Source organism: Phacochoerus africanus, chromosome 2 (assembly GCF_016906955.1).
Source record: "Phacochoerus africanus isolate WHEZ1 chromosome 2, ROS_Pafr_v1, whole genome shotgun sequence".
NCBI classification, from domain to species: domain Eukaryota; kingdom Metazoa; phylum Chordata; class Mammalia; order Artiodactyla; family Suidae; genus Phacochoerus; species Phacochoerus africanus.
In genome coordinates, this window is record NC_062545.1 from 67636467 (window position 1) to 67657491 (window position 21025).

The 21025-nt window shown below is 38.9% G+C and overlaps 1 protein-coding gene across 4 annotated transcripts in view; it reads right to left on the minus strand.

Annotated features, from left to right (window-relative positions):
* ASCC3 (activating signal cointegrator 1 complex subunit 3) overlaps nucleotides 1–20631 on the minus strand; it is a 330962-nt gene extending 310331 nt beyond the window's left edge. For 2 of the 4 annotated variants that reach the window (XM_047761598.1, XM_047761591.1), the window contains exon 1: nucleotides 20357–20627. The gene's annotated coding sequence lies outside the window, so the exon portion shown is untranslated. Of the gene's footprint in view, nucleotides 1–20356 lie in introns of all 4 variants that reach the window. The other 2 variants (XM_047761607.1, XM_047761616.1) reach the window with 1 other exon arrangement.
* Between the last annotated feature and the right edge of the window lie 394 nt (nucleotides 20632–21025).

Sequence of the window (21025 nt, forward strand, 5' to 3'; positions counted from 1 at the left end):
ACATAGGCCAAACAACATAAACAACAGCAATATCTTCTCAGATCCACCTCCTAGAATAATGACAATAAAACCAAAAATAAACAAATGGGACTTAATTAAACTTAAAAGTTTCTCCACAGAAAAGGAAACCCCAAACAAAACGAAAAGACAACCCACAGAATGGGAGAAAATATTTGCAAATGATGTGACTGACAAGGGATTATTCTCCAAAATACAAACACCTCCTGCAAAACAACAACCCAAAAAAACAAACAACCCCATCAAAAAATGGGCAGAAGATCGAAACAGACAGTTCTCCAAAGAAGACAGACATACAGATGGCCAAAAAAACACATGAAAAGATGTTCAACATCACTCATTATTAGAGAAATGCAAATCAAAACCACTATGAGGTGCCACCTTACACCAGCCAGAATGGCCATCATCAAAAAGTCGACAATAAGTGCTGGAGAGGGTGTGGAGAAAAAGGAACCCTAGTACACTGTTGGTGGGATTGTAAATTGGAAAACAGTATGGAGATTGGAAAACAGTATGGAGATTCCTCAGAAAACTAAAAATAGAACTCCCATTCGATCCAGCAATCCCATTACTGGGCATCTATCCAGAGAAAACCATGACTCAAAAAGATACATGTACTCCAATGTTCATTGCAGCACTATGTACAAAGGACATGGAAACAATGTCCATCGACAGAGGAGTGAGTAAAGATGTGGTACATATACACATTGGAATATTACTCAGCCATTAAAAGGAGAGAAATAACGGCATTTACAGCAACATGGATGGACCTAGAAATTATCATCCGAAGTGAAATTAGTCAGTGAGACACCAACATCATATGTTATCACTTACATGGAATCTAACAAAAGGACACAATGAACTCCTTTGCAGATACTGACTCACAGATTTTGAAAAACTTATGCTTTCCAAAGGAGAGAGGTTAGGGGTGGGGGGATGGGCTGGGGGTTTGGGATGCTAACAGTATAAAATTGGGTTGTGATGATTGTTGTATAACAATAAATGTGATAAAATTCACTAATTAAAAAAAAGAAAAATGCATAAACTTCCAAAAAAAAAAAAACATACTGGCATGGTCATAAAAAATATATATATATATTCCATTGAGAAGTAAAGCACACTGTGGATGCCTTAGGGCACTGGAGTTTAAATTCTCTACCTAGTTTGAGAGATTGCAGAGACTAGAACCCTATTCATGATGACTGACATTAAGTCAGAAGTCTTTAAAGAAAGGTCTTGACACTAAATTGAACCATGTTCTGCCTCTGAACCTACTTTTACCACACAGTTAGTGCTTTCAAATGTAACATCAGAACAAGATATACTGAATATTCTGCCTCAGGCAAAGTCTTAGGAATTAATAGGGTATTTGGAAACACGACTTTCATCATTTTGACATACCTCACAGTAGTCTGAATGCCCTGTCCCTCTCTTAAACAAGCAGGGAGTAAGACTTCATTGATTTCTATTCTAATTCACAAACCTAGAAAATCCTAAAAAACCAAGGTACTTCTGACACTCAAACTCTGAGACCTAACAGTAGAGCCTGGGAATGAGGTCATACTGCTATACACTACACTAGTAGAAAACATGTACACTGTTATACACTATACTAGTAAAAGAAATTTTAAAGCTCCCTGAGCACCCATCAAAATAATCAGTATGAATTATACTTATCAAAAAAATGAAGTCAAGCATATTACTTGATTTTCTAATTTGGTTTTATCTACTTCCTCCAGTTAAATGACTTAACACTGTAAAATGTAACAGCTCATTTCCTCATAGTCATCTATAAATCATTCACAAACATTTGAGTATCTCCTACATAATAGGAACTGTGCTTGATACTAGGTATAGACAGAGTTTGCAGAACTCTATTCTCCAAAACTTACTGTATTTTGTACCAGTAAAAAGATGACCAATATTTAAGGGTATTTCAAATGCATAATGGTCAAACTCAGAAAAAAAATTTTAAATCTTTGGTTATTCATTGAATCAGGAAATATCTATAGATCACCCACTATATATCAGATAACAATGTAAGGTTCTAGAGATTAAAAAAAGAAAAGCGTTTTTGGTACTACTGAAGTTGCCCTAAATTACAAGTTTACAGTCTAGTTGAAAGAAAAATAGTTGTAACAACTATGCAGGTAACTGTAGGAAGGCAAGAGAAAAACATATAAGAAGATAGGAAAGAAGGTAGCTAAGAAGGAAGCTGAGATTTAAAGGACTTGAATGAGTTAGCCTTAAAAGGAAGAAAAAGTTCTTCCAAAGTCTTTACCTTGGAATATATCTTTATACTAAGATTTATTTATATATAAAAGATATATTAAGATATATATGATGTATATATGATATATTAAGATATATATATTATATATTTCCTTATATTAAGAGGAAAATCAAAACAACAAATTATTGCTTATATCTTTATATTAAGATATATTAAGATTATATATGTAGATATATTAAGATATATATGATATATAATATGTATTAAGAGATATGTATAGGATATAACAAGGTATATTAAGATACATATATTAATTATACATCTTTATATTAAGAGGAAAACCAAAATAACAGGTTATTGCTTAAAAACCCCTATGTAATAGGACATTTGGAGACTAACAAAATATTAAAAAAGTAAGCAGAGACTCAATAATATGTCTCATTTTAAGACTTTTTATCCTGATTTAAAAATTTGGACTCTCCATTGCAGCTCCATGGGTTAAGAACCCAACACAGTATCCGTGAGAATGGGGGTTCAATCCCTGGCTTCACTCAGTGAATTAAGGATCCGGCGTTGCCACAAGGTGCAGAACAGGTCTCAGATGCAGCTCCAGTTCAACCCCTAGCCAGGGAACTTCCATATACCACATGAGCAGCCATAAAAAGACAAAACAAAACAAAACAAAACAAAAACACATACTACAGAAAAATGACTAAGATTTAAGTGTACTGAACAGATTAAAGGCAGGTTCAAACTAGAGAAAAGCACACCAGTTGGTACTTTATTTCAATAACCAGGTAAGAAATACAGGATACAACTGAGGCAGGGAAAAGAAGAAATGGATGGATTTTAGAGATATTTATATTTGAGACAGAATATAGTTGAAGGACAGGAAGTGACAATAAAGGAGAAAGGGGCAGGACCCCCATATTTCTGGTTCAGGAGAGGCAGAACAGTAGGGTATGTAGGTATAGAGCACATACTGGAAGAGGAAAGAAGACTAATTCTGCTTTGGAAAGTTTTGGTGGTGGGCCACCAAGTGGGATATACAGTTTGGGGTTTCCTTTCAGAGGTCTTGGCTGAAAATACAGAATTTAGTGTTATCACTTCAATGTAGTTAAAAGCACGGATGAACATATCTCTTTAAGTTAAATTATTTATATATAACCTGGGGACCCTCGCCCTAAGAAAACGGACATACACACATAAAAACATTTTTGTAATTCATTTCAGAGGCTACATGAATGCCATGAAATCCATCTATGTACTCCTAAAAATTTCTTCATGGTAGACAGTAGAAAGCCAATGACAGAGTCCTAAGGAAGAGATCAGCAAAGAGCTGTCATGAAGAAAGTGGTATCATGAGAAAAGAGAAACTTTCAAATGTTATGCTAGAGTCCAGTGTACACAACCACCCTCAAGTCTCAGATGACTTTAGTAAACATAGTTTCCCAAAAAAATGGTGGGAGAAAGCAAATTTCAGTGAGTTGAAAGATAGATGGAAATGGAGAAAATGGGGAAATAAAATGGGTATCAGCTACTCTTTCAATTAACTTGGCTGGGAAGAAAAAGAGAAAAGGCAAAAAAAAATAGTGAAATACATGGGGTTGAGAGTTTTGGGAAATACAGAAGCAAGGTGACATAATTCTATAATCAGGGAAGGGCCACGAGAAAGAGAAAGGTTGAATAACCAGAAGAAAGACTATGACTTAAGCAAGTAGGATCCCTGAGAATACAGGAGAGATAAGAATGAGCCTAGAGGAGTTCCTGTCGTGGCACAGTGGTTAACGAATCCGACTAGGAACCATGAGGTTGAGGGTTTGATCCCTGGCCTTGCTCACTGGGTTAAAGATCTGATGTTGCCGTGAGCTGTGGTGTAGGTTGCAGATGCAGCTCGGATCTGGCTTTGCTGTGGCTCTCGCATAGACTGGTGGCTACAGGTCTGATTAGACTCCTTGCCTAGGAACCTCCATATGCCCCAGCGCGGCCCTAGAAAAGGCAAAAAGACCAAAAAAAAAAAAGAAAAAAGAAAAAAAAAAGAATGAGTCTAAAGATAAGATTTGGACAGAAGGATGAGCATGGAGGGGTGGATGGATGAGTGGAAGTGCAGATACATCTGTAATTTGGGAAGCAGAAGGTGAACGGAGAAAGAAAAAACATGGTAAAAGGGGAATTCTACCAAAATGACTCCTATTTTCTTTGAGATCTGCCAAGACTATGCGAAAAATGAGATGGAATTTTTGCAGACAGAGGCAAAAGTTTGACCTTCTCACCAATAATGAGAGGAAACTGATTAACAAATTAGAAAAGAATTTTTCAAGTAGCAAATGAATGCTCATCTGATACTGGAAACCATACATTTAGAATGGCAACAATAAACGGCAAAGAAGCAAAGGCTGGTATGATATATGCTAAGGTTTTATAACACAGAGACAGTAGTAGGACAGTGGAGCCTAAATAATGCAATGATTGAGTGCTGGTCCAAACAAAAGGAAAGGACATTCAACTAGGAGGTCTTAAAGACACGTCATAATGCTCATGGTTAAAATTTCTGATGTTTAAGACTACAGTGAATGCTCATCAAGATAACCTGGCCTACAAAGCAATTGTTACCATAGTAATTTTATTCCACATTTATTCCACGTGTCTTAAAGACACGTCATAATGCTCATGGTTAAAATTTCTGATGTTTAAGACTACAGTGAATGCTCATCAAGATAACCTGGCCTACAAAGCAATTGTTACCATAGTAATTTTTATTCCACATTTAGTAAGGCCTACTAAATGACAAATGCACAAATGTAAAGAAACCCTCAGAACAAATATAATTCTTAAAAGATTAAAACCGCAAAAGTCAATTTTTTTCTGTTGGCCAGAAGTACCCTCCATGGTTATCCAAATGAATTTTTAGTACTGATTAGATATATGTACAGATAAAAAAGAGACTGCCTTGAAGGAATTAACTGCCTTTTTTAACATTCAAACAGGGAAGGAAAAAATCTGACAAAAATACATTCCCCTTTGTGAAATAGTATTAACCAATGACCATTAAGCTGGAATTCTAGTATACACTATTCTGTTGCAGTACACTAAAAATTGTAAGATTTTCCTTCTCATTCCAAACCTATGTTTCTCAACTCTTAAAAGAGTCCAACTGCTTGACAGCAACTTTAGGAAAATACAGTTACAGTATTTTTAATTATAAACAAATAACAAAAGCTCCAGAAGAGATACGCTATACTTCCTAATGAGTATAAAGTCAAGCAATTACTTGTTTGTGATCATGGATACCAGGTAAATATTAGGAGGGTGGTATAATTAGGTAAGAGATGAAAAACACTGAAAAGATAGAGTATGTTGTGAATGGAATAAAAATTACAATTCAAGATTTCAATATTTAAAATAGAATTATATGCCCCACAAACCTTATCTTTAAAAAAACAATAAGCTGGGAGTTCCCTCATGGCTCAGACAAAAAATAAAAATAAAAATAAATAGATAAAAAGCTGAAATATTTATATTTTAAATCACATGTCTAAAAAATTAAGGAATTCCCATTGTGGCCAGCAGAAACGAATCCAACTAGGAACCATGAGGCTGCAGGTTTGATCCCTGGCCTCGCTCAGTGGGTTAAGGATCTGGTGTTGCCATGAGCTGCGCCGCAGGTCACAGACGCGGCCCACATCCTGCATTGCTGTGGCTGTGGCTCAGGCTGGCAAACAGAGCTCTGATTGGACCCCTAGCCTGGGAACCTCCATATGCCTCAGTGCGGCCCTAAAAAAAAAAGCCAAAAAAAAATTGAGTTGTGACACAGTTAATACTGTAAAGACCAGAATTCAGAAAACATCATCAGCATTAATAGCTTTATTATATGTAAAACATTATATGTATATAATCCTCTAATATGCCATTTCAAAAAGGGGTAATTTTTTTATGGTAATCCTAAAGAAACTTTGTATTTATTTGTACTGAACTTGCACTCCTTACTTATATTGTAAGTAATTATTATTGCCACCAATTAATTTACTGGAGTCATATCATAGAAGCATTCAATTATGTGACTCAAACACAACAGGCCAAATATAAGAAGAGACAGACATAATAATACTAGAGATCCTGCCTTACACACTCAATACATGCTCTAGAGTGAATAAGTATGAGCAACGAGAATACGGTACACATTTAGTCTGTTTACAGGCATATTGTACTGTGAAAATCTTGCATGACTACAATGTTTAAAACTAAAAAAATATACAGTTCACATGTGGCCTCGTAGTTTAGGACTGAGTGTTGTCACTGCTGTAGCTCAGGTTCAATCCCCAGCCAGGGAACTTCCACATGCCACAGGCATAGCCAAAAAACAAAACAAACAAAAAAACCTTATGGGAGTTCCCATGTGGCTCACTGGGTTAAGGACTCAGCACTGCCAGCTTGGGTTGCTGCTGTGGTAAGGGTTTGATCCCTGGCCCAGTAATTTATACATTCCATGGGCATGGCCAAAATAAATAAATTTTAAGATACATAACATAGCCATTAAACACAAGCCAACTTTTTCACTTGTTTCATCCTCAGAAATTGTGACATGTTCCAAGTTTGGGGGAGAAACATGGCTGTACACAATATACTGAGAGTATGTTGTGACAACCTGGTGTCCTCCTAAAGGATTTTCAAGGGAAATTTTAATTATTCATAATTTCCACTCAACAAGTCACTTTAGAGCCTAACACATTCTTAAGAAAGAAGCAACTGCACTTAATAGTTTCCAATCAAGTCAGGAAACACATGGAGCACAGAGAATGAAGAAAGGGCAAGATAATGAAGTATATACATATATACATTTTATATAAATCAAAATCTATGATGGCTTGTTAAGAATAAAATGGAGCTCTGTCTGTGACCTACATACACCACAGCTCACAGCAATGCCAGATCCTTAACCCACTGAGCAAGGCCAGGGATGGAACTTGCGTGCTCATGGATACTAGTTGGTGTTGCTATGAGCTGTCCCTTGTGGGGAACAGTCAGAAAGAACATTCCACAAGCAACAAAGAATCACATGCATTACTCTAGAGAACACATGGAACAGACCCACTACATGGGAGGAAGCACACATTTAATTCCAATGGAAAAGGTCCTGGCCCATATTATCTGAGAAAAGCAAAATTCTCAATACACCCTAGTATATGAGTCTCTGAAAGACAGACCCAAGGAATTCAAGCCTTGAAGAGATTAATCTGAATTGAAACTGTGAATACTTCCTCCTCTCAAGAGTACCCTCATACATCAAACCAAAACTCAAGCGATGCTCTGGAGCCAGCCTTAGCTGTTTTGGAGAGGAAGGATTTTCCTGACCTTGTATACGTGCATGTTCCTCTGTATCACAATTACAGGAAGCACCATTACATACCTGAATATGAGCTATGCAACTGGTGACCTTTCAGAAATCTGATGCAAGTTTTTATACCCAAACAACTAGGATTATATGCTCCAAATCCAAAAAAAGTATTTGTCAAAGGGGATGATAGCTTTGATCTTTACTTATTGCTTTGTGCATAGCAGAGGAAATTCTTAAATAACACCAACATCAACTCTATATAAAAGAGTTGGCACATAGCTGGTAAGAGCAGATGAAATCTCTATCCATCTCTCTCAAGTACAGAAAATCTAGACACTAAAATCAGGGCTCAAATGAAATTATGTGGTAAACAAGAAATATAAAAACAGAAAGGTAAATTACTAACTCATTGGGCATTATGAATTAGAACAAACACAGAAAGAATTTTAAAATGCTTTTATATTACATTAATACATGTTTTACTTATTCTTTCTGAAAGAATGTATTGCCATGACCATTACTTAACATTCTTGTCTGAATTGTGCATTTCAGTATTTATAAATAAAAACTTAATTACTTGCAAAAACTGGGGACTCTCTGTTTCCATTAGTCAGAAATGCGCCTTGACAAATAGTTCAGAAGAATGTTTTTTCAGTGCCTTGTTCTGAGCTGAACTCTCACTTCCCTATCAGACTCTATCCTCTGCTACTCACAGCTTCCTAAACGGAAAGATATTTGAAAGGCCCATATTTCTCAATTCTTTTCTTATATTCTAAATTCTAAGCCATTTTTCTTACAAAATATAACAAAATGTATATATTACAATTCAGAGGAAAATCAGGTTTTGTCAATGACACCTCCAACCTTTTTAGAATTTAATGACTGAAAGAAACACTATGCTTCAAAAAGCATCAGACATGAGAAATACACTTTAAAAATTAACCTTCCCTGATGTCTTAAATATTACAGCATGTGCCCTTAACAAATTTTTAAATAGTAATATCGTCATTTCTCTGAAGAATCCTAGTTAACCATTTTTACAATAAAGATAGCAGGAAAACTATGATATTTGTTGATTTTTAATAAAAATATATCTATATAAGTTGAACAATGATTTTTTTAATGTTTTAAATTTCCATATAAGTATAGACCATAAAATAACTGGGCCACTAACTAGTACATATTGCTTTCTAGTCTTAAAAGCTCTTTTTAAAAAACTACCCCTACTGCCTAATGTTAGTAAATTATCAAATTTAAGCACTCTTTTCACATGAGTGACTTCCAGATAGTTGAGAAACCGGTCACCCTACTTTAAGTTTTTTCTTCACCAAGCTAATCAGTCTCATTTCTTTGGTCTTGGTCTATATCCTGCCACACAGAAATATGTAGAAACATCCACGAGAACAATCTACACCAGCTTCAAGGTAATTAGCTCAATCCATTCTGCCATTTTCAATCCAGAGTCCATTCTCCAGTCTCCTTAGCATAAAAGCAGCAGATAAAATAGTTAAATAAAATGACAAAAGTGAAAAAAAATCAATATTTTTAAAAGAAAATTGAAGCAATTAAGACAAAAATTAATACTTGTTAAATCTGCATGTCAAGTATATCAGTGTTTGTTGTATTATTTTCTGAAATTTCCTCTATTCTGGAAGTGTTCCACAATTAAAAGTTTTAATTAAGTTTTAAATAAACACATAAGTTAATAAGAGAGATAAGAGTTACGAAAGAATCAAACTGAATGTAGGTCAAATCGCAGGTTCTGAAAACACTACTGAAAATCCTTAGGCTTTTGAGCGACTGACCTTTGAACGTCTGGGTGCTCTTTCAATACTAACCACCCATAATGTGCTGCAATTCCATTTAGCTCAATCTATTCTGCCATTTTCAATCCAGAGTCCATTCTCCATTCTCCTTAGCATAAAAGCAGCAGATAAAATAGTTAAATAAATCTATTTTCTCTTTTAACATGCTAGCAATTGCCCCAAGAAACACACCGTTAATGTAGCTTAAAAATTGTTTTTGCTAACCTTAATGTTTCTTCAAGGAGATGGATCACAGGTTTTACAAATTCTATTTTCTTTTATTTGTCCTTGGTTTGTATACTCTTTCTCTATATTCAACTGATATTTTTAAAAATATTCAGGCACAGCAACATCAGTTTCTTAAGATGCCTCACTCTTCTTGATCATCAGAGTTATGTATGACTATACCATGAAGATTATATTTTCAAGAGACCCAAACTTGATACCTTTGTGTTTAGATTCTTAGACTAAGAATCATACAATCCTTTTCTCTAAAATACAGTCGTCAGATTAGCAGACTAAAACTACAGAATGCAGTGTTAAATCTGAAATTTCCAGTAAACAACAAATAAATTTTTAGTATAATATGTCCCATGCACATTTGGAACATACTTAAATGGCATACACTTAAGCTAAAAAAAAAAATACTTGTTAGAGTTCTCTTGTGGCGCAGCTGTTTAAGGATCTGAAGTTGTCACTGCAGCAAGTTCAATCCCTGGCCCAGGAACTTCCACATGCCACAGGCACGGCCAAAAAAAAAAAAAAAAAATTACTTGTTCACCTGAAATCCAAATTTAACTCTGGATCCTGTATTTTACTTGTCAACCCTACTCTGAATATTCAAAAATCTGTCTTCCATCACTCTTCTGTTAAACACTGTATCTTCTTAAGTCAAGGGTAACAGCTATTAAGAGGTCTCTAAATTTTTGAAATGAGTATCAACTTTTTAAAAGTTAAAATGGAAAAAATGAACGCAAAGATTAAACCAGTCCATAATGATGACACACATTAACAGACCATCTGTAAAGGCAGCTGCAAAGACTTGAGAAACACCTGATTCACCAGAGTGAAAAAGTAAACTTCAAGATGGTAATTACTCTAACCAAGGAAGGCTGAAACCTAATCAACCCCCAAACTGGTCTGAAAAAGGTGTTAACTGAAGTGTTCTTTATCTCACTTTCTTATTCAGCACTGATTAAAAAAAAAGAAAAGAAAAAGAAAAAGAATACCGCATCTGGTAAAAATATTTTTATCCAATCACTCATTCATTCAAGAATATTTTATTAAGTGGGGATATAGTGATAAAGTTGCTGGAGTAGAACTGTCCCTTCTTTCCTTATTACTAACATATTCTTCTCTAGTAAGATGATTTCCAAAACCTAAAAATATGCTATAGCATTTCCCATATTTAAAAACCTCTGCTGATCCCACAGCCCTCTTCAATTAACACCTCAGTTGTCTGATCCCTATCTCTAGCAAAAACTCCAGTTGAATCAGGCCTTCACCTCCACTATTTCACCAAAAGAGCTATGAAAGTCACAAATAACCTCAACCTTGCCAAACTGTTACTTCGCAGTCTTTATTTGATCTCCTTTAGGGGTTATTGATCCAGCCCTTCTAGACAGTAGTTTTACTTGCCATCTAGGACAACAATCTCTATTGGTTTTTCTCCTACATTACTGGCACTTTCCATTCACTTTCAAAGCTTTAAGTATCACTTAAAATCTAACCAACACCAAATTCTTATCTCCATTCTGCACATTTCACCTATACTCTAGATTTGGATACCCACTGCCTCTTCCATAACTCCACTCAGATGTCTAATAGCTAGCTCAAACTTAAAAATGTCAAAATTAATCTCTTACTTCAAACCTCCTTCTGCAGTCTACCTCACTTTAATACATCACATCTCGACTCTGACTGCAGCTCAGGCCAAAAAAAACTTGGAGTTATGCTCTACCATCCAATTCATCGACAACGTCTCCCAACTCTACCTTCAAGATACATCCAGGACCTGACCACTCCTCATCATTGCCGTCTCTTCCCAGTTGATTGACGTGACCTATCCAGTCTCCTTATTTTCACCCTTATTCCCTAAAAATGTAGTTTCCACATATAAACAAGAATGATTCTTGGAGTTCCCGTCGTGGCGCAGTGGTTAACGAATCAGACTAGGAACCATGAGGTTACGGGTTCAGTCCCTGCCCTTGCTCAGTGGGTTAACGATCTGGCGCTGCCATGAGCTATGGTGTAGGTTGCAGACGCGGCTCGGATCCTGCGTTGCTGTGGCTCTGGCGTAGGCCAGTGGCTGCAGCTCCGATTCGACCCCTAGCCTGGGAATCTCCATATGCCGCAGGAGCGGCCCAAGAAATAGCAAAAAGACAAAAAAAAAAAAAGAATGATTCTTTTCTAAAGCAAATAACATTGTGGCTCTCCTCTGCACAATGCCCCCCAAAAGTTTCCCATATCTCTGAGCTAACTTCAAAAACCTCAAGGCACCTGGTTTTCTCCTATGTTTTGATTCAATCCCCTATAACTCTCCTCCATGCTCATTTGTAGGCAGCCACACTGGCCTACACAAAACAGATCCCTCCTTCCCAGATGCCACATAGGTAGCTCCTTCACTTCCTTCAAGTCGTTGCTCCAACGTCTCTACCATAGAAACCTTCCCTGACCACCCTGTATAAAACCACACCCTTCCCTTCATCCTTCTCTTCCACCCGATCCACTTTACTTCAAGGCACTTAACAACATGACACATATTTTCTGTGTCTATTGTCAGGTTCCTCCAATAGAATAAGAGTCCCAGGAGTGTGGGAACTTCGTTTTGTTCACTGCAGTATCTACATCACCTAAAACAGTGCCTGGGGCATAGTATGTTCTCAGTAACTATTTGTATAATGGCTGGCTGGTCTGACAGGAAGGATAAAGGGAGGCCAAAGCTTCCACACACAAAAAAAGGCAGTATGTACAGATCTGGATTCCTACACGTTTATTTTTTTAAGCTGATTATCATCTTTATTTCAATACCTAAAAAATATTTTTTCATAGAAATTAATGATTTGATTAATTTATTTCAAATCATTAGAAGACATAACAGGTTTTACAAACAAGTAAATTTACTCAAACACAAAAGAAATCAAAATCTAATGTGATTTACTCAATTCATGATGCCGTTCTTCTCAAAGAACTAATAATATACATATGCAAAATTTAATTCTAAGTATTTGCGTAAGCTTTTTCAAATCTCAAGTTAATAGAGCAGAAAAGCAAAAGCAAGGGTAAAAGAGGAGTTAGTAGTTATTAGAAACCCTAGGGTAGGAGAAGGCTCAGCAGGAAAATCATGGTAGAACAATGTAGGAATAACTTTCACTTATTGAACTGGTATTTCTTAAGTAGTATTTCCCCTACATGCTTGACCCCAGACTGGGTGACTATAGTGAGCAAAATCAATCTGGTACTTGCCCTAGTAAAGCTCACAGTCTGGTGGGAAAAACAAGCCAATAAGCCATCTCAATACAAAAGAAGACTGCTATAAAAGAGGGCAAAGAGTTCTCTCGTGGCACAGTGCCTTAAGAATCCAGCATTGTCACTGCAGCAGCTTGGGTCGCTGCTGTAGTGCAGGTTTAATCCCTGGCCCAGGAACTTCCATATGCCACAGGTGACGCCAAAAAGAAGGGAGGGCAGTAATGAGTGTTATTAGAGCACAAAACAGGTGCAACTAGCCTACCAAGAAAGGGGGTTGGGAAGGAAAAGCAGCTTTTTTACTTGAGGCTTCAAGGATGAAGAATAAGTCAGGTAAAAAGGACAACATATTCCAGCTTAGGGGTGGAACATTTCACATTCAAGGAACTGAAGAGACTGGAACATCATCGTCAAGAATTATGTAACGTGACAAATGAGCTGGACAGATAGGAACCAGGACATGGATGGCTTTATAAGCCATGTTATTCAGCAACTGTTCTAATAGTAAAGGAGACAAGTTGGGGGGTGGAGGGATGCGCTGGGGGTTTGGGATGGAAATGCTATAAAATTGGGTTGTGATGATCATTGTACAACTATAAATGCAATAAATTCATTGAGTAATATAAAAAAATTAGTAATTAAAAAAATTGTTCTGATAGTAAAAGAAATTTCCCAAAGAGTTTCTGACTTGGGCTGTGTTTGATAAGGATTACTATAACTGCAGTGAAGGGGATGGACCACAGGAAGATTAGACCTGAAGCAGAATGATACCAACCAGGAGGTTGTTACAGTAATCCAAGAGAAGAGATAAAGAAGAGACAGTGGATTCCTGAATTGAAGTACTGGCAGTGATTTAGAGAAAAGTGGCGAAATCCAGGTAATTCAATCAAATCTATTTGACTTAGATTATTTTTATTTGTGGTCGGGAAGGAGGCAGGAACCACAACTGACTTCCGCAAGACTAAGACAAGATAGCAGAAGATGGAGGAATACTAGCCTTTACAGAGAAAGTAGATGGAAATGGTCTATAAAGGCACTCTTGAACAGCAGCACACTGGGGAAAGATGCACTGAAATTATTTCTGCAAACTGAGTACTGTGCTCATATTAATATCTTATAAATAATTTATGTATAACTTTATAATTAAGTTTTTAAAATCAGGAGTTCCTGTCGTGGCGCAGTGGTTAACGAATCCGACTAGGAACCATGAGGTTGCGGGTTCAGTCCCTGCCCTTGCTCAGTGGGTTAACGATCAGGCGTTGCCGTGAGCTGTGGTGTAGGTTGCAGATGCGACTCGGATCCCACGTTGCTGTGGCTCTGGCGTAGGCCGGTGGCTGCAGCTCCAACTCAACCCCTAGCCTGGGAACCTCCATATGCCCTCCCAAAGCAATAGAAATTAGAGCAAAAATAAACCCATGGGACCTCATCAAACTGAAAAGCTTTTGCACAGCAAAGGAAACCCAAAAGAAAACAAAAAGACAACTTTCAGAATGGGAGAAAACAGTTTCAAATGATGCAACCGACAAGGGCTTAATCTCTAGAATATATAAACAACTTATACAACCCAACAGCAAAAAGGCCAATCAATCAATGGAAAAATGGGCAAAAGACCTGAATAGACTGTTCTCCAAAGAAGATATACAGATGGCCAGCAAACACATGAAAAAATGCTCAACATCGCTGGTTATAAGAGAAATGCAAATCAAAACTACCATGAGATATCACCTCACACCAGTCAGAATGGCCATCATTAATAAGTCCACAAATAACAAGTGCTGGAGGGGCTGTGGAGAAAAGGGAACCCTCCTGCACTGTTGGTGGGAATGTCAACTGGTACAGCCACTATGGAGAACAGTTTGGAGATACCTTAGAAATCTATCCATAGAACTTCCATATGACCCCGCAATCCCACTCTTGGGCATCTATCCGGACAAAACTCTACTTCAAAGAGACACGTGCACCCGCATGTTCATTGCAGCACTATTCACAATAGCCAGGACATGGAAACAACCCAAATGTCCATCGACAGATGACTGGATTCGGAAGAAGTGGTATATATACACAATGGAATACTACTCAGCCATAAAAAAGAATGACATAAGGCCATTTGCAGCAACATGGATGGAACTAGAGAATCTCATACTGAGTGAAATGAGCCAGATAGACAAAGACAAATACCATATGATATCACTTATAACTGGAATCTAATATCCAGCACAAATGAACATCTCCTCAGAAAAGAAAATCATGGACTTGGAAAAGAGACTTGTGGCTGCCTGATGGGAGGGGGAGGGAGTGGGAGGGATCGGGAACTTGGGCTCATCAGACACAACTTAGAATAGATTTACAAGGAGATCCTGCTGAATAGCATTGAGAACTTTGTCTAGATACTCATGTTACAACAGAAGAAAGGCTGGGGGAAAAATGTAATTGTAATGTATACATGTAAGGATAACCTGACCCCCTTGCTGTACAGTGGGAAAATAAAAAATAAAATAAAAAAAAAAAGGTTTCACAAGCTACAATGACATCTGGAACCAAATCACATGTAGGAATTATGCAGCAGCAATAAAAGCCACTTAATTAGCATTGCAAAAAAAAAAAAGTTTTTTAAAATCAAGATGAAGACTTAGTTATTTCTTTTTATAAATAAGGGAAGAATTTAACATTTTTGCCCACACTTGCAGCATGTGGAAGCTCTGGAGCCAGGGATTAAACCTGTGCCACAGCAGTGACAACACTGGATCCTTAACCCTGCTGAGCCACAAAGGAGCTCCATTTTTTTTTTTTTTTGGCTGTGCCCACCAAGGGAACTCCTAGTATTTTTATATCATTCCATCTGATTAGCCTGTTGGGCATTTTATTCACTTTCAAGAATTTTCCTACAAAGGCAAGTAGAAGCCTCATCAGTAAACAAGGATATCCTCACTTGGAATGGAATATGGAATATAAGTTTTCTTTTTCTTTTTCTTTTTTTTTTGTCTTTTCTAGGGCTACACCTGCAGCATATGGAGGTTCCCAGGCTAGGGGTCTAATCAGAGCTGTAGCTGCTAAGCCTACGCCAGAGCCACAGCAACACGGGATCTGAACCACGTCTGCAACCTACACCACAGCTCACGGCAATGCCAGATCTTAACCCACTGAGCAAGGCCAGGGATTGAACCCACAACCTCATGGTTCTTAGTCGGATTCGTTAACCACTGAGCCACAATGGGAACTCCAAGTTTTCCTTTATCAAATGTATATGCCATGCTTCTTAGCTATACACAACTGAGTAACTTGCTAGTCACTGAATTTGAAAATGACCTAGCAAGTCTTTGAAAAACACTGGAAAACATTAGCAACTGCCTCCCTAACTACTCCATAATTCTGAGATAAACTACATTCCTCTTTTCAAAGTCCTGGCTTAACTAGAATTCCCGTGGTGGCTCAGCGGTTAATGAATCCCACTAGAACCATGAGGTTGAGGGTTCTATCCCTGGCCTTGCTCAGTTAAAGATATGGCGTTGTCATGAACTGTGGTGTAGGTTGCAGACACGGCTCAGATCCCCCGTTGCTGTGGCTCAGGCGTAGGCAGGTGGCTACAGCTCGATTCCACCCCTAGCCTGGGAACCTCCATATGCCGCGGGAGCGGCCCTAGAAAAGGCAAAAAGCCCCCCCCCCCCCAAAAAAAAGTTCTGGCTTAACAGAATAGATATTCTCCAAAATTAAAAGGCTCCTGAATTCATATGCTTTAATGTAAAAGTTCTTCAACAATATGAATTGGTGATATTGGACTCGCTGGGCAGTCTCATGAAAACAAACATTTACAGCACCACCCCCAGAAATTATGATTAATTTGACAATCTTTGGCTTAGTCATTATACAACTAGATGTAACTCTCTTCTTCAAATATAAAAATTTCAGAGTTCCTGTCATGGCTCAGCAGAAAGGAATCTGACTAGCATCCCTGAGGACCCAGGTCAGATTTCTGGTCTTGCTCAGTGGGTTAAGGATATGGAATTGCCATGAGCTATGGTGTAGGTCGCAGATGCGGCTCAAATCAGGCACTGCTGTGGCTGTGGTGTAGACCAGCAGCTACAGCTTTGATTCGACCCCCAGCCTGGGAACCTCCATATGGTGCAGGTGCGGCCCTAAAAAAGATAAATAAATATTTCTTGCCAATTATCTCACTAAAACATATCCTGAGAATGCTTACTGTAACCTGTAAACTTATTACATATTACATTTTTCAATTAATTAATTAACGAATTCCACCCTAAGTTTCCATGTCGGTTCAAATCTTTGATAATGAATGCAATTCCTAAGAATTTTCTTTGAAGAGGGAAGTGAAGGAAAACTAGCCCAAAACTCCAAAACCAGGAAGATAAAATGGGAATCTACCTTAATTTATAAAGCTCCCCAAGAATGATTCTATTTAAATAACAATGATGAGGCAGAATGTAGCAGGAAGAAGAATAAAAATAAAATTAGTTTAGATGCCAATTTTTGTCTGATGGTAAAAAAATCAGTAACTTTTTGAGGTATCAATTTTCTTATAAATGAGGGATTACAAAATGACTTTTTAATGCTCTTTTCAAGCAGAATAATCTAATTAAATTAGAATAATCAAACATGAATTTAATTTTATTAACTCTGAATCACAGGGACATAGTTTTAGAAATAAATTAGGACAATCTAGAAGATATTATCATAGTCAATGGAGAGCAGGAAAATGACACGGACAAACTGCAGGCAAACTCACTCAAACATACATGCTTGCCCATTTACAAGCAAAATACTAGGCAAATGAGATGGAACATACTGAATGAATGAACATCTATATGGGTCTGTCAGCTATGTTCTAGTACTAAACCAGGCAAAAGAGACAAGAAATAAGATCCAATCCCTACTTCAGGTAACTTTAGAGAACAATGTAGGATTATAGTCACATAATGCTTGCCTTCGGATGCTTACTAAATACATACTAGATACCTTACTCACTCCTCCTTTGTAATTATGCATTTTTTCTTTCCATAAATATGTGTTTACTATGATTTCAGTTTCAGGTAGATATCTGCTCAAAGTTGAAAACTGTGCCATACTACATCGGCACTATTCTGTACTGAAAGGGCTACCTCCCCATGGAAGGTACTATAGGGCAACACATTTACTTCAATCAACAAGTTTATACATTTTCCTGATGAATATGCTTTGGGCATAGACCTCTTATGAATTACAAGTTATTAAAAAATAAATCAATCAGACCAATGTAAAACTGGAAACAAAGTATTATTTTTCAGGCAGAAACTGATTTCCAACTGTTAACTTTATAATTAAGCTAATTAAGCCAACTTCGCAAAAAGAAAACTTACTCCTCTTAACTAGCAAAATACAAGTATCTTTTTGGTCAAAGGCAAAAATCAAGATATGGTGTTCAAGTAAGTAAAATGATCTGCTCCTCTTTCAACATCACATATAAACACTGACAATAACTTATTGCAAAAAGACTGCTTACGTCAACTAGCAATCCATGGCACCAAGAGGAACCCTAGTTAGGATTCTCTATCAAAAGTTCTGTAAGTACAGACATCTTCATCTCTCAAATCCCTAGGCCTAGCATAATGCCCAGTAGATGTGAAGACATGAGTAAATGAATGACAACTGAAAGCTAAATCTATTCAGCAGGGATCACAAAGTTAAGCAATGAAAATTTAATTCACTCAAATAACAATTCACTAAAATATTTAGCTTACACTTAACTGGCATCTCTAAGGACCATTTTTTTTTTTCCTTTTTTTGCCCTTTTCTTGAGCCGCTCCCTCAGCATATGGAGGTTCCCAGGCTAGGGGTCTAATTGGAGCTGTAGCCACTGGCCTAAGCCAGAGCCACAGCAACGCGGGACTGGAGCCGCATCTGCAACCCACACCACAGCTCACGGCAACGCCAGACCCTTAACCCACTGAACAAGGCCAGGGATTTGAACCCTCAACCTCATGGTTCCTAGTCGGATTCCTTAACCACTGAGCCACAATGGGAACTCCCTAAGGGCCATTCTTAACGCGAGAATATTATTATAGGAGTTCCCGTGGAGCTACAGTGGTTAATGAATCCAACTAGGCACCATGAGGTTTCAGGTTCAATCCTTGGCATTGCTCAGTGGGTTAAGGATCCGGCATTGCCGTGAGCTGTGGTGTAGGTTGCAGATGCGGCTCGGATCCCGAGTTGCTGTGGCTCTGGCGTGGGCTGGTGGCTACAGCTCTGATTAGACCTCTAGCCTGGGAACCTCCATATGCCACGGAGCAGCCCTAGAAAAGGCAAAAAACAAAACAAAACAAAAAAGAATATTATTATAGGAGTTCCCGTCGTGGCGCAGTGGTTAACAAATTCAACTAGGAACCATGAGGTTGTGGGTTTTATCCCTGACTTTGCTCAGTGGGTTAAGGATCTGGTGTTGGGGTGAGCTGTGGGGTGGGTTGCAGACGCAGCTCACATCTGGTGTTGCTGTGGCTCTGGCATAAGCTGGCGGCTACAGCTCCGATTAGACCCCTAGCCTGGGAACCTCCATATGCCAAGGGAGCTGCTCAAGAAAGGGCAAAAAGACAAAAATAAATAAATAAGAATATTATTACAACCAAAATAAAAGATACATGAACAGGAGCACAGTCCAGGGAGGAATCAAAAACTGAATTCTCGATTTTTGAGAACACTTCGAAAATCAGAAAAATGATTTCCATCTATGAAATATGAAATCTGGTGATGCAGATAACACCTATTCACGCTCCTTTTACTTAGGGCAAGAAAGACAAAAATATGATTACCAGTTTGAACTGCACATGTGATACCACTTACCAAACTTTTAGCTACTGCTAAAATGAAGCCTCTTTTAAACCAGAGAATAGCAAAATACATGAACACACTGCATTCAGATAAAGTAATGTATGACAAAAAGCCTATTTAAAAGAAATGCCCAGGTATCCACAACACCTCAGTAGCACACTCGCACATAGAACACTTACTTCAAAGTAACATTCTAGACTCCTCGGTTGCTAAATTCACCCACAATTCACTATGGGTCACTCCCTACCCAGTCTTTTCAGTGTGTAAGTAAAAAAATACAAGGAAGCTTATTTCACTCCCAAAGTCCACCGGAAAAAAGCGAAAAAGTTATCATATCTTTGTAACCAAAAAAAAAAAAAACCTAATTAAAATACACAGCCCATGCACAGGAAAAAAAAAATCACCCATCTGGTCATCACGTTGTGGCCTAACACCTTGGCAACATCTGCCTCGGGTTCATTTTTGATCCCCAGGCCCATCTACAAATTTCAGGAGTAGGACAAGACCATCGGAGACCACGGACAAGTCTTCGGTCCCGAGAGGGATGACAGGTCTGGGCTTGCCTCCAGGGCAGGAGAATCGCCCGAGGGGTACCCCGATTGCGTCGCGTGCCCTCGAGGCTCCGCCTGCCACCGGCTTCCCCAGGCCACTGCACCCCTTCTCCCAGTTCCACCTCCTCACCTTTTGGCCCTGGTTCATGGGCTTCCCATCACTCCGCCAGCTCCTGCCTCCGCGCCTTCCTCCCTTTCAGTTTGATCTTTACTTCCCACGCCGGCTGGGGAGCGGAAGGCAGAGGTGAGGATGCCAGCGGGAAGCTGTCCCGCCACGTCCTCGTCCGCACCCCACGCTGGGATGGCCGGCACCCTCCCACTGACCCAGCGGGGTCCGCGAGGACTTCCCGACCGCGGGACAGTCGCTCAGCCCCGGCGAGGAGGGAGGGAGCAGGGCAGGCGCGCGCCTACACGTCACCCGCCCGCAGCGGCGCCAACGTCGGCACGTCGGCTCCCCCAAGCCCCACCCCGCCCGGGTGCGCGCGCCGCCGACCCGCCTCTCGCCCGCCGAACCAGGCTGAGAGGAAGCAGGCTTGCCGCGAGGGCGCGCCCCCGGACGGGCATGGGCGCGTGCGCGCGCGTTCCAGGGACTCCGAGTCTTTTGGGTGCCCCACCAGGTCGGACCTGAGCGTCTTTCCGAGCAATTACTTGAGTCGGCTCATCTTCTCTCCGCCCTTCTCTGTAAAGTGGAGACGTGGAGGAGGTAATTCCTGTTACAGTTAAAGGAGAGGAAAGCCCTGAGTATGAATGAAGAACTGGGTAATTGCCATCGTCATCACCAGCCAGAAATCCTGGCTGC